The sequence below is a fragment of the Rhinichthys klamathensis genome, unplaced genomic scaffold (genome assembly GCF_029890125.1).
Source record: "Rhinichthys klamathensis goyatoka isolate OS25496 unplaced genomic scaffold, OSU_Roscu_1.1 h1tg000369l_1, whole genome shotgun sequence".
Lineage (NCBI taxonomy): Eukaryota > Metazoa > Chordata > Actinopteri > Cypriniformes > Leuciscidae > Rhinichthys > Rhinichthys klamathensis.
This window is the reverse complement of record NW_026606877.1, coordinates 3,101,944-3,113,416: the sequence shown is the minus strand read 5'-3', so window position 1 is coordinate 3,113,416 and position 11,473 is coordinate 3,101,944.

Here is an 11,473-nt window from a genome sequence, read left to right as displayed (position 1 = left end):
CTAAACCACCGCCTTTGTGAATGTCAGTTGATATAAAAAAATTGTTGGTATACACTATTGTTTAAATGTTTTGGTCTGGTAAGATTTTTGTTTTTGAAAAGAAAGTCTCTTATGCTCACAAGGCTTTGATTAAAATACAGTAATAAAGTGATATTGTGAATTATTATTATTATTATTATTAATAATATAGTTTTTAGTTCTGATTTGGTACTTTGGTAACTTGGCCAAATAACGTTAACCTAAACAAATGTGCGCTATTATTAGGTGCATGTCCAAGTGATTGTGTGGAGTGTAGAAGGCAGCTAAAGTATATTGTGCTTACAGGGGGTCTACTTTTGTGTAAGCTCACAATAATAAGAACATGTTGTGCCTTTGCAAAATTAAACAAACAGGAGGATGCACTTTCTGCCATCTCAGTTTCTGTGAACATGAGCGTGCCAAAAAAAGTGTATACTTGTCAGTGTATACTTGCCTCACAGATATAATAAATATATCTATAGAAAGCTTGAAATGTCAAGCGATTGTCAACCAATTGAAGTGGAAAACAAATATTCTCAGATTATGTCCGAAACGTGCACATCAACTACTGCACAGATGACGAGTCGGCATTGTCGACTTAATCTCTGCTGCCGAATACACAGAAAACATTATCAATAAGTTATTCAAATGTTCACGCAGTCTCCTTGCAGATTTTCATAATCATTACTTTTGCCGGTGCGCTATGGCAAGCTTTATGCGTGCTCTTGAGCGCTGATTAGGCAATGTATTTTGTATATAGGCAATTAAAGGCTCATTATTTTGATTTATATGGCTTATTAATATACACACGTCAACTAATTGTTTAAATAAACGTCTAAAAATATTTAGTTGATGGCAGCCCTAATTGTAAATGTTTAAAAATTGTAAATGTAAAAAAAAACTAGACTAGTCGTGCTTAAAGGAGAACTCCAGCACAAAATGAACCTTTGGTCTAATTACACATTGTTACCTAGTCAACCGTTCTCTGAGATTTGTTTTCATGATTATCGAATGTAAAGAGTTTTATCTCTAAAAACTGTTTAGCCTATAACGCTAGTATATAGGGCATAGAGTCATGGCAAATAAAAATCGCTAGTTCAAAATAGCCCCACACTAACACTGTAGCGTAATGAGGGTCCCTACCTGCAAACCGAAGCATTGAGAACTTTGTCAGAGTCCAGACAGTTTAATAAGAAGATACTTTATAAAGACAGTCCACTTCGCGTATACAGGCAGGAGCCATCTTTGAAAAACATTCTCGACCAGTAGAACTACGAACGCCGATCCAAGTGAGCTGAACTGTGTCTTGGAATCTCATATGGTCCGTTGTTTCCGGAAGAAAGCACTGAGCGCATAAGAGAAACACTGAACGCAACACAGAAAATAAATAAATAAAAATTATTTTAAAAAGAGAGACTTAGATCGGCACTTGGATCGGCGTTCGTAGTTTGACTTGTCGAGACTGTTTTTCAAAGATGTCTCCTGCCTGTATACGCGAAGTGGACTGTCTTTATAAAGTATCTTCTTATTGTCTGGACTCTTAAACTGTCTGGACTCTGACAAAGTTCTCAATGCTTCGGTTTGCAGGTAGGGACCCTCATTATGCTACCGTGCTAGTGTGGGGCTATTTTGAGCCTTGTTAGTGGTATTAAATAGCGATTTTTATTTGCCATGACTCTATGCCCTATATAGCGTTATACTAGCGTTATAGGCTAAACAGTTTTTAGAGATAAAACTCTTTACCATTCGATTATCATGAAAACAAATCTCCAGAGAACGGTTTGACTAGGTAACAATGTGTAATTAGACCAAAGGTTCATTTTGCGCCGGAGTTCTCCTTTAATATTTTTGTGGAAACTGAAAACTTTTTTCAGGTTTCTTTGAATACAAAGTTTAAAAGAACAGCTTTTTTTTTTTTTAAATAGATATCTTTTGTAAAATAATAAATGTCTTTACTGTCGAATTAATACGACCTTGCTGAATAAAAGTAAAACATCTTAGTTACTGTTGATTGACTAAGCAAGCCCATACAGTATTCTTGCACCCCTTCTTACCATTGTTCAGCCTATTCCTGCCTCAGTTGTTATACAGGAAGCTATTAAAATATTTACTGCCAGATTGTGTCTAGTGCATTCGTTCTAGTCATGAGAGGTTTTACAGAGCACGCTTTAGTGTTCTGACAGTCCGACAGATCCCATGGGGAGAATGGGACGGGTAGAAAAGTGTGTGTGTGTGTGTTGGATGGCAGTTACAGAGTGTAAATGTGGGGGTTTCCTCAAACTGGCTTCGTCTAGCAGTGGCTAACTCAGATGGGATCCTCACAGTTTCTCTTCCTCGACTGTGTGGTGAGACAAATCACTTCACTGTGACAACACCATTATCTACATCTCTCCCACACTTGCTGCCAGTAAACAACCGAAATCTGTTAACCTATTTCAGACAGCAAATATCTATGAATTGGGTATCTCTTTTGTTTTCTTATTTTTTTAACCTAAGACTTTTCATAAACTGCATTTGATGTGTCAGAATCGTTAAGGTTTCTACTTGATTTCTTTTCCCACCAAGCTCCTTCATCTGGTCTTTCATTTTCAGATAACATTATACAGCTTATCAATTAGCCATGGGAATACTCCGCATGTCATTCGACCTTAAAGAGCATCTCTCGGTTCCTGCTGATAAGCTCTCTGCATATTGGTTCGCTCAATATCAGCATGAATGGCTGAAGGAAGCCATTTAATGGCCATCTTTGGCCACATGACATCACCTCAGAAGTCCCTCTGGACCATATCTACAACTGGAGACAAAAGACTACTAGAGTAGTGACTGGCTAGTGGAGATTCTATCTGACTCGGAGACTCAAACAGCTGGTCCAGTCAGCGCTCAACAGATGGCTGTGCATAAACAGTGGATGAGGGTTAGAAAATTAATTCAGAGGGAATGCATCAGGCCACTAACAAGATCCTTTGACACATTAATGTTAATTTGTTACTGCGTCTCTTTCAATCTGAAAGCTGATTTGGTAGCAGAGGTTAAGCCAATTGTTGCTTTCCTTCACCTGCGTCTGTTGTTGGCATCTATTAGGGTGAGTTTTACAAAGCGTATCGGAGAACCTCCCTGAAACATATTGTTGCCTCTTTTACGGTTGCTCTCTCGATTGAAATCATAGCGGATGAATGATTTCCCAAACTTCCACAGGGGATGCTCTTGGTCTTTGTTGTGCTGATTTCGGGCAGGGGAACACAGCTGTGGAGGCTTCAGGATCATAGGGACTCGTAGCGAGGGAGCAGAGGGAAAATTGATTTTTAACGCATTTCAGACAAAACCTGGTGGAATGCTTGTACTAAAGCCAACGGTTCTGAAGCGGTTAAATGAAATGTGTTTCTTATACCAATCCCTTCTGCTGGTAATTGTTTTTTTTAGAGGGTTAATGTCCAATGTATGCCAAGCAGTAAGGTTTGCCCATTCCATGCATTTCCCAGCCAAATCCAGCCCCTCTCTTCCCAGCCCCCTGGAATGGGCCCTTTCTCATTAGCACCATTATAGCCCAGCCAGCTCAAGTGGTTAAGCCAAACAAAACCCTTTAGCCTTTAAACGCAGCTCTAATTAAGGCTGGCAAGGTGTGTTTAGCGTTGGAATTCTTCCTGCTTTGTAACTGCTGTCTAAAACATTCCTGTCTGTCAACAAGGAACGCTCTTTGGGTTTCCAATTTTTTTTTTTTGTCTTGAAAACGTAAATCTTAATTTGGAATTAGCATGTAGGAACAAAGCATTCTGTGAATTAATAAATTGAATTCATTTTTTTATTTTGTCTAGCAGTAACTATATTTAATATACATGATATTAGATTGTAAGATTGTAAAGATATAAAAAATAGTGGTCTGGTTGTATTTTGAAGTGTTTCTCTTTAACTATTAAAAAAAAAAACTATTTAAATGTTGTATGGATTTATATGGAAAATATATTGTATTAAATGTGTATGCCCATATAATTCAATTTATTATTTATTTATTTTCTGTAAATACATTTTATAAATGTTTTAATTTTATGTAGCATCAACTGTTTATATATTGTAATATACACTTAAAGACAAGTTAATATATAAATATATGTGCGTGTGTGTAATACAGATTGTTACATATAAATTGTTACATATAATTATTACATATAAATATAATAAATCACATGAGAGGTTAGAAACTAAATATTTAAATATTAAATATAAAAACTTTAAATATTAAAATATATATATATATATATATATATACTAAAGAGAATACAATGTTTAACTTGTCTAATTGATCCATATTATTCATATGAAAGCTGAGGATTCATATTTGATTCCCATAAATGGTCCTCTGAGGTAATCTTGTGTCAGTTTGATTACAAAACTAAAAATGTTTATCTTTTCCTTCTTCACAAGGTTGACTAGAATTTTTTTGAAGGTCAAAGCTTAGACACAATTATCTAACACAAAGAACCAAACAATTTAATCTTAATTCTGCGCTATAATTTGATATGTATTTTGATGAATAAAGTGTGGTAGTGCAGCTTTCTGTGACCGTAACTCCGTAACTCTGGGAGTTGGCCTCCAGCTCTCTCAAGGCTCTTTATCATGAGAAGAACGGCCGCTGGGCCTCTCAGTCTTCCTGGCTCCACTGGAGAGCTAAACAAATAACTGGCTCCAGCCTGTCCTTGGTCAAATGCACACTTGGACTGAGGTGAGGAGATAGGTTTGGAAGTAAAAAAAAAAAAAAGACACATTGTTTTATTTAGTTCCAAAAGTGGTAGAATAAGAGTAGAAAAAGACATCCCTCTGTCAGACAAAAGAGGGTAATGATAGTGAAAGAGGGCTGATAGGGACTACCCACTATCCTCACACACCCTGTGGAGTGGAAGGGCTGGGTCTTTGTTAAATGAAGCAGTGAGTTTTGCTCTCCAGCATTACGTGGAGTGAACGGTTTCCCTTCGGGTGCTTTCATGCATGTTTTACATGACTCAATATTGTATTTTTTTTTCCCCTCTGATGGGAGCAGTGAGACAAATAAACTGTTGGGTTATTTTGGTATGTATGAATTTCTTTCCTTTTTTTTCTTAAATTGCTTATTTAATGGAGTTTGGTGATTTCATGGATAATGGATGAAGTTTCTTGTATTTGTGCTTGGGGGGGATTTTTAGGATATGTATTTGCTTTTGCACACATTTACTGCAAATGTATGTTTGAAAAATGCTATAGCCTGTAGATGGCAGTGTTGTCAGAAAATTGCATTTGGACTTGCATTGTAACCCCAATTTAGTCTGTGTAGAGAAGTTTATACATCCACAGCAAGCAGACAAAAGTGTAAGTGTTTCACTGCTGTACATTTCTGCTATTAAAGAGAAGAGAAGTTGAATAGAAAGTTATGTGTTGGATCCTCCTGGAACTATGAGGTTAAATTAGTCATAACAGACACTTTTGCTGGGTTTACAGTTATCATCTGTGATTTATGGGTTCATATTCTTATCTCAGTCACTCTGAAAATCAGCCTGTCACTAACGTCAGACTGGATTCATTTTGGGGAAAGAATAATATTGGAAAGACAAAACAAGAAACTGTCAGACTATCTCTGTTAGCTGGATCTGAAATTTTTAAACTCTTTAAATGCAAAGAGTTTTGCATTTAAACCCCCCCCCCCCCCCCGCTTTTGTTCAGTGTGTTTGTGTGTGTGCCCCTACCTAACCATTATTTTGATCAAATATATTGTAAAAAAAAATATTATTTTACTTAATTTGGTCAGCCCTTTACCTTTGACAGAACTTTGCTGTCCTTGTAAAAATCTTCTGTTTATATTAGCGCATGCAACCCTTTCTGTTATCAGTAAATAGTTTTAGATTATAAAGGAAAGCTCTCAGCTCTTCTTCAAAAGCAGCTCTTTGAAAACTCTCATTACTGCAAGTCAGTGTCTCGCTCTAGCAGATCTCTTGACATTAGACTCTTCAGTAGCACAGATGTTTTCGGATTATTCATGAAAATGAATATGCATGACTATTATCTCAACAATTTCAATGTAAGAATGAGTCTTGCTATATATATGTGTGTATATATATATATATATATATATATATACACTCACCGGCCACTTTATTAGGTACCCCATGCTAGTAACGGGTTGGACCCCCTTTTGCCTTCAGAACTGCCTCAATTCTTCGTGGCATAGATTCAACAAGGTGCTGGAAGCATTCCTCAGGGAGTTTGGTCCATATTGACATGATGGCATCACACAGTTGCCGCAGATTTGTCGGCTGCACATCCATGATGCGAATCTCCCGTTCCACCACATCCCAAAGATGCTCTATTGGGTTGAGATCTGGTGACTGTGGAGGCCATTTTAGTACAGTGAACTCATTGTCATGTTCAAGAAACCAATTTGAAATGATTAGAGCTTTGTGACATGGTGGAAGTAGCCATCAGAGGATGGGTACATGGTGGCCATAAAGGGATGGACATGGTCAGAAACAATGCTCAGGTAGGCCGTGGCATTTAAACGATGCCCAATTGGCACTAAGGGGCCTAAAGTGTGCCAGGAAAACATCCCCCACACCATTACACCACCACCACCAGCCTGCACAGTGGTAACAAGGCATGATGGTTCCATGTTCTCATTCTGTTTACGCCAAATTCTGACTCTAACATCTGAATGTCTCAACAGAAATCGAGACTCATCAGACCAGGCAACATTTTTCCAGTCTTCAACTGTTCAATTTTGGTGAGCTCTTGCAAATTGTAGCCTCTTTTTCCTATTTGTAGTGGAGATGAGTGGTACCCGGTGGAGTCTTCTGCTGTTGTAGCCCATCCGCCTCAAGGTTGTGCGTGTTGTGGCTTCACAAATGCTTTGCTGCATACCTCGGTTGTAACGAGTGGTTATTTCAGTCACTGTTGCCCTTCTATCAGCTCGAACCAGTCTGGCCATTCTCCTCTGACCTCTGGCATCAACAAGGCATTTCCGCCCACAGAACTGCCGCTCACTGGATGTTTTTTCTTTTTCGGACCATTCTCTGTAAACCCTAGAGATGGTTGTGCGTGAAAATCCCAGTAGATTAGCAGTTTCTGAAATACTCAGACCAGCCCTTCTGGCACCAACAATCATGCCACGTTCAAAGTCACTCAAATCACCTTTCTTCCCCATACTGATGCTCGGTTTGAACTGCAGGAGATTGTCTTGACCATGTCTACATGCCTAAATGCACTGAGTTGCCGCCATGTGATTGGCTGCTTAGAAATTAAGTGTTAACGAGCAGTTGGACAGGTGTACCTAATAAAGTGGCCGGTGAGTGTATATATATATAATATATATATACTGTTCAAAAGTATGAAGTAATTTTTTTTTTAAATCGAATTGGCCAAAAGTGACAGCAAAGACATTTATAATGTCCAAAAGTCTCTTATTTCAAATAAATGTTGTTCTTTTAAACTTTCCATTCAAATGTTTTCAAGATTAATAATCATAAGAAATGTTTCTTGAACACCAAATCAGCATATTAGAATGATTTCTAAAGGATCACGTGACACTGAAGACTGGATTAATGGCTACCAAAAATTCAGCTTTCCCATCCCATCAGAAATAAATTAAAAATTGCAATTTTGCAATAAATGCAATTACAGTTATTTGCGTAATTATCAACTTTATGTGGTTATCATATCACGTCAAAACGTGCAAATTATACTTTGTTCTCAAATTGTTAATGTTCACCATCAGCATTGCGTGACTACATTTAATGCCATTCAGATATTATCCTTGTTTTCGCATGGGCCGGTTGCAGTCTCTTTTTTTCTGTAGCCGCTCCGAAGTCCGAACGAAGTCTTTTGCATTTTACAGCGGGTGAATCTGTTGTCACTGGTGATTGTCGTTTGAACCTTTCTGGATCCGCCATCAAATTAATAAGTTTAATTATATCAAGTTCTGTGAGAAAAGGCTATAAATCTCCACCTCCAACATCCTCACACGCAATATAGCCTACTAGCTGAGACTCCTTTATGTGTACAGACTCAAAGACATGCTTGAATTTCATGCATCCCCCCCCCAACCCCAACCCCCGGACTGAATCTTTAAATAAAAATTATGCTGTATATTTAATGAAATAGATGCAGCCTTGGTGAGCATAAGAGACTTCTTTCAAAACATGAAAAAATCTTACAGACCACAAACTTTTGAATAGTAGTTTATCTATAATCTTTCATTAAGGCATTCCACAACAATCTATTAACCCCAATTTCTCTGTCAGCATGACGTACGAAGGTCAAAAACCTCTTTAACCTTTGACAACACTAGATAAGCTGGTTTGGAATGGCACAAATGGACTTTTCATATGGTCTTACAATGGAATCAGACTAATTTGTTCTAAAAAGTGTTCATACAAAATATACTTTAAGCTTTAAAGTTGTTTATTGATTCCAAAAGTGTCAATGTATTTGCTTATTCCACATATTCCATATATATTGCACATACAGTTTTTATGTTTCAGGGAGTATGAAAACAAGAAGAGGCTATAGCTTTGAGTGATGTTACTGATAAGCAAACACTTTGTCTTCACTTACTAGTGAATCTACAGCTGTATCACAGGACGCTGTTTAAGGCGAACAGACCGACAAGAGGGTGATAATGATAAAAATAGGGTATACAGCCCATGCGAACGGGTCTGTGGTTATGATCAAGTCCCTTTCTCTTCAGGTTTCTTTATATTTAGCTGACCTAGATCAGGTTTGGGACCGTTCAGTCTGATCTTCAGTTTAGAACTGGCTGTCTAGAGCATCGGCTGCTCGCAGGAGTTTGCACTCACTGTTTGAGGTTGGACTTTGACTTTTCCAGCAAGTTGATGTCGAGTTCTTGGAATATCCTGGATACTTTTGATTCAGATGAACCGGGTAATGGAAATGTGGCTGGATTATTGTAATTATTTATTTAATAAACCAATATGGCACTCTTTAATTCAGTGCAGCCAGGGTTTCAGTGTTTGTCTAATTTGCATGTAAAGATGATTTCTTTAGGTTTCACATTGCTTAGGCTGAAAAACCAGACAGAATAAAAGTGATATGCAGTTTCAGAGCCCCCCATCCCCCCCCCCCCCCCCCGTGCCTGTCAAGATAATTATAAGCTTTGAAGCTGGATTTGGAAGAAGGGGGATCAGCATGGTTGTAAGTAATGGTTGGGGGCATTTGAGCCCGGGTCAGACCTTTGGCCCCCCTGCCAGAAGCTAACACGAATGCACAGGTGTGTTCAGCCTCTCTCTTTTCTGAAGTTCTTTAGTTCTGGCTTATTCAAAGCTCAACGCTATAATGAAATTCAGCTGCCTGCTTTCATGGTCAAGTTGCTGCTGGAAAACCCCCCTTTTCCCCCCAACTCTTGTCTTCATAATGACTGTGGCTGATGGGAAGGGGAAATGGTGTTTATGAGTGTACATTAGGCTGTTTTTTTTCCCCCCACTCTCTTAAACACTGGTGTGAAAGATAAAAAAGGGAGTTTGTACATGTGAGTGTGTTTCTGGCAAGTAGTTTTGAAAGGGAAGTAGCATTATGAAGTTTAACTTGTCTTTTGCCCGCTTGTTTGGTCATAAAATGTATCGTTTCACTTGAGCATGTGATCTTGCCCTCTCGATTTTCTGACTTCAGGTCGTCACATTATTAATGCCAGGAGACCCTTGCTGAAAATTATCAATGGACACACCTGCAGCTCCACCTCAAACTACAACAGCAATATCCGAAACGACTGTGCTCCTCTTCCCCTGAGGATGTAAAGATCATGTTACTTTAACCCATTATCTGAATTTTTGGGATAACCGCATGAGGCTCCATAGGTGGTCTCGGGTTTAGAGCGGTTGGTTTGAAAAGCTTTTTGGATGGCTTTAAAGGAAATTAAAAATCTCATATCGCCCCATATCACTTGCGTTTTGTGGAAAAAATAAAAAGGACCCCCAGCGTTTCATACTCCAAAATGGACAAAGCATGCAAGTAGCCTATGACTGCTGTGCTGTATTTCAAGACTTTTGAAGTCATATGATAGATTTGTATGAGAAACTGATACTTTTCCCCATATTTAGAGCTGCACAAATAATCGTTAAAAGATTGTGATCTGGATTCAAACACCCACGCGATCTTAATTCTAAATGTCAACGATTCGGCTGTGTCTATTAAATCTTTGACAAGTATAGCCTATGATCACAGCGGAACATTCAGATCTGCGTTGCCGCTGATCCAGAGAGAGCAGTTGTCATGTTTAGATATGAAACCGCTTCACAAACAGTATTTTCAACCACGCAGTTTCATTATTTCTCTTACAATAATTCAGATTAATTCTGGGATGAAATGTTTTAGTTTGGATATAAACACTGTCTAGTGATCAAAATGGAGTAAATCACCTTTTGAAACTCGATGCTTCAAAATAAAGATTGTATCAATTACGTTGTTATGCCAGTAAGTGGCAACAAGTGACTGTTAAAAATGTATTTGTCATTAAATAATTCAGTCATGGACAAACGCTAATTCATCCAGTAATGAAACAAGTGAAGTCTTTATGAGTGAGTCATTGAATCATTCATTCATCGTGCAGCTCTACTATCACACAATTTGCATTTATTTATTTTATTTCTTTTTAAAGAAGTCTATTTTTCTCACCAAAGATGCATTTATTCGATCAAAATACAGTAAAAACATACAATATTATAAATATCATTTGCAATTTAAAATATCTTTTTCAGTCTCCATTCCTGCAGTTTTGTGTCACATGATTCTTCAGTAAGCATGCTAATATTCCGATTTGGTGCTCAATAAATATTTCTTAATGAAAACTGTTGTGGTGCGTAATATTTTGTACATTTTATTAAAAAAAAATTATACTTTTTTAAAAAAAATTATCAGGATTGAGGGAAATGTTCAATGAATAACTTGAATTGTGGCCAGTTTACCATTCTAAATGAATGTATGCCTTAACTACACTTCCAATTCTGTGGAAGGTGTGGTGAAAAGAGCATTTTAATTAATGAGAAGCGACAAGGAAAGTAGGTGTGTTTGCATTTTTCTAAAGCAATACACCTTACCACTCCCATTTTAGATCTGTCTCTAGCAGTGGAGCGTGTGTGTGTGTTTGAATTCAGAGCCTTGTACGGACCTGCACTCCATGTTTAAATGCTGCTTCTGGCTATAGTGTTGTGTCAGATGACTGCTTCGTCATGCTACCCTGCCCTCACCTCTGGAGATGTGCTATACCTCCCACTAGCATGCCACATTCTCTTGTGTAATTCCTGTATTTCCTGTGTCACTTTCCCTATCATCTCTTCATGAAACTCTTAAGAAACTTTATAGCACAAAATACAGACTGCAACAAGACTGTGTAGTATGGAAGCTTGTTTCTCCCACAGAATAAAACATTTTACAAGATAATTGCGACGTTTTATCTCACAAGTGCGAGTTAATATTTTAACTTTAT